Source organism: Montipora foliosa, chromosome 2, assembly GCF_036669935.1.
Source record: "Montipora foliosa isolate CH-2021 chromosome 2, ASM3666993v2, whole genome shotgun sequence".
Taxonomy (NCBI): domain Eukaryota; kingdom Metazoa; phylum Cnidaria; class Anthozoa; order Scleractinia; family Acroporidae; genus Montipora; species Montipora foliosa.
In genome coordinates, this window is record NC_090870.1 from 9,360,996 (window position 1) to 9,364,632 (window position 3,637).

The 3,637-nt window shown below is 41.4% G+C and overlaps 1 long non-coding RNA gene across 1 annotated transcript in view; it reads left to right on the forward strand.

Annotated features, from left to right (window-relative positions):
* Positions 1-3,324, forward strand: part of LOC137992348 (uncharacterized) — an 8,745-nt gene extending 5,421 nt beyond the window's left edge. The window contains exon 3 of the long non-coding RNA XR_011121677.1: positions 3-3,324. This is a non-coding gene — a long non-coding RNA (uncharacterized lncRNA). The remainder of the gene's footprint in view (positions 1-2) is intronic.
* Positions 3,325-3,637: the final 313 nt, after the last annotated feature.

A 3,637-nucleotide genomic window follows, 5' to 3' on the forward strand; every position in this document is an offset into this window, starting at 1 on the left:
AGAACCACAGACCAGACTGACAAGTTTGTCTCCGGAGAAAGCAATCATTACATGTACATTCTTCATCGCCATCCATTTATGGTACCTCGCTTGAAGATAATCATGTCCATCGTAAATCCCTTCTGGCAATTTCATAAATTTGTCGTAGTCGTTTGGTCGAGCCAAACGTATATTAAGGAGTGCTGATAATTTACAGCAAAGATCACCGTGTGCGGGCGGTGAAAACAGTGAAAAATTTTCAAGACACGGACTATGAGGAGTTATTAAAGCGACCCGTATTTTGCCTTGAAAAAAGGACATGAAAGAGAGGAGCTGATGGTCTTTGGCCAGAATTGCAAAGATATTGTTTGTCAAACTTGTGTCATCTGGCATCACTCAGGTCATAAACTTTAATTAACTATAAAGAAGAAGCCGAAGCCCACATGATCGATATCGCAGCTCTTCTTCATGCAAAGGCTAAACGGTAACTTACAAGAAAAGATAAGCATAGTAAACGTGACGAGGACTGGGCTCGGAACATGGAACAAGATGCGGAAACTGAGGTTTGCTGAGACCATGATGGAACATTCCTAGAAGCAATTAAAGCAAAAAAAGGAAATTATCCTGTCCGAACTGAAAAAAGACACCAAAATGTCACAGCGAACTGCAAAAACTAAGAGGACCGTGGTTCAGGAAGGAAAAAAAAGCCATTGAACCAGCGCTTGAAAAAGCAAAGCACAAGCGGAGAAGTGGTTCAACCTGGGAAAGCATTGAATAAGACTCTGGAAGAAATCGAGCAATCTGAGCCAGTTTCCCGTGACACAGGAGTCGGTCTGTTTCACATTTAGTTTTCGTGAAAAATCACAGAATAATGCTGGACACTGTCAACAGTGAAGAAATCGGCTTTTCGAAATCATGTCGCTAAGCAAAAGCAAGCGAAATCTGTGGCTGAAGGCAGAGAGAGGACTAAATGAAGGAACTGTTGGGCTTGCAATTCAATTTCGCTTAACCACAAGAAACTACCTAACTGACAACACAAAAAGCAGTAGTAACAAACATAGTAAAACGCGTATGTGTCTGCTTTTAACACATTTTCATCTTTATCGAAGGATTCGGATTGCTGCCTTTTCTGCCAAAGGATCTCACAAAATTTCCCTTACTATTGAAGATTTGAACTTTGTGTTGGGATGTCACCACAGGCAATTTCATCTTTGCTATTCACAGCAACCCCCCGAGGAAGCTCGTTTTCCACAAGATAAAACAGGTTTGACGTTAAACGATTTAACTACAATCTTAAAGGCCCACCTTCAACCGAGAGGTTTTTCGACCGTTTGTTTTTGTTATGGAAATTCACATTGCTTATCGGAGTGATCTGATCGGATGACTTTCATCTCTGGCTGTATTTTCATATATGAAAATTGTTCCACGGCTCGTAATGCCTGTTGGTTGAAGATGGCCCTTTGTATAGGCTTCCGCGAATATGCTCCCTGTTAGCCTTAACTGACAAATTGCATTTTCCTTGAACTTTGGGCGGATAGCTCATAATGTTGTAGATGCCGTCTTTGTCGTCATTTATGTTATATAAATTGAGCGACGCATGTTTTCCCGCGTTCATGCCATTTCTATATGGTTACATTAACGAGCTTATTACTAGTTGTTGCATTTGCAAGTAAAGTACTGCGAGTGAGATGTGGAAGTATTGAGGAATATTTGTACAACGTTAAAAGCTGGCAGTAGTATTTAAACATGGAAACACTTATTTCACACAACAATTTTTTTATTGACTCAACTGCATGAAAGATGTGACAGTCTTAAAACTGAATTATAAATAAGGCAACTGAAGTCTTCACAAAGAAATTTAAGTATAACTTCTTAACTTTTAAAGGGCGCTGCCATGCTAAATGTTCTCTTTTTTCGGTCAAAACTGGGTAAAAATCCAAATTAGTATTTTCGTTCACACGCACAACATTCCTGACAACAACCCACTGAAAACACATGAAATATCTTTACCTTGAAAAAACTGGCCAATGCATAAAAGATTTATTATCACTGAATTGTTAACTCTTTTTCAGTTAAAGAAAGTCCTTACAACGAACTTTTCAACTGTAAGCCGCATTGGGCAGATAGTTCAGGGCCAACATCTCTATGGCCCTGTTTACAAAGAGGCAGGGTAACCCTGCTGCTATTGTTACCCTAGCAGGAGGGTCAAAGATAGCCCGGGTTTACCTGCAAATTTTCACAGGTAGGGTTACCCTACCACCCGGGATAACTTTGCGTGCTTGGTAACCACCAGCATCGCAAACACAATGAAAACCGCTAAAAAGTTGTCCCGGGTAGGCGAGTTGTCCCTAGCAGAGCGTTTACAAGGTAGCTAGGGTTACCCTAGAGCTAGGGTAACCCTAGCTGCCTTGTAAACACGTCCATGAAAAAAAGAAGAAATGTATGAGTGCTAGGGTAACCCTCTTGCTAGGGTAACCCTTGCACTAGGGTTACCCTACCTGCTTGTAAACAAGGCCTATGTCAAGGATGGATCTGTTGCTGGTAAAATCCGCTCTCAGGTTGAATCCGTTTTTGCCTAGGTTGAATTGGAGCCTAAATTAAGCCTAGAGAAAAATTTGGGTCAGGTTAGGATTAGTATTGGTTATTGTACATGGATATCAATTGACTTATTATACAAAAGTAAATAATGAAAAGAACAGTATGATAGATTGAGCATGTTCGTCGCTGTAGCGTAGGGGTGAAGACACAGGACTATAGATCAGGCCCCAGTTGTTCGAAGGGTGGATACCCGCGGCTATCCCGTGGATTAATCACTATCCACTGGACAACTCAATTGGTTTTGCTAGTGTTTAGAGCGGTTTTCAATTGAGTGTCGAAAGTAATTAGCGAATTGCTTTGGTTTTGCATTTACTTCACTCAGTGATTGGTTCAAAGTTCTCGCGCCACTTTTTCAACCAATCAGAAGTGAAACCAAAACCAATTGTGGCTCGCGCGTGCACATTTTCCCGCGCTTTGTGTCGGCTACGTGTAATTACTTCGATTTTTGATTGGTTTACTGGATTGTCTCCGTCCTTCTTGATTGGCCAAAGTAATTACTTTAGTTTTGGTTTTACGACACTCATTTGAAAGCCGCTCAATGCACTGGATAGTGTTATCCACCTTTTGAACAACCGAGGCCTGGATGATCCGAGTTCGAGTAGCGGTAAGTGCTTTGTAGAGTTCTTCGTTCATTGAATACAGAAAACGATAAGATATTACGTAACATTAAGATGTGTTGACATGCATAAAACAGAGCGTAAGGGAAGGTACAGGTTTTTTCAGTCCTTTTTGGGGGGTTGATAGCTGCTTTAAACTAGGTAGACTGTATTTTCAACCTATGTAAAATGAGGATCACCAATTTAACCTAAATAAAAACGGATTCAACCTGAGACCGGATATTTCACCGACAACTAATCTACTCCCAAGAGCATCCAGAAAAAATAGATCACATTCGGCAAGGATGTGATCTACGGTAACGGCAGTCCATTGTTCGCCAAAAACTGAGCACATAATGCATCAGTCAATTTCAGCAGTGCCCATCTCCCCCCCCCCCCCCCACCCGGGCTAACCCCCGGGCATTAGCGTTTTTTTGAACAAATGGGCAAATTCCCCTGGGTGG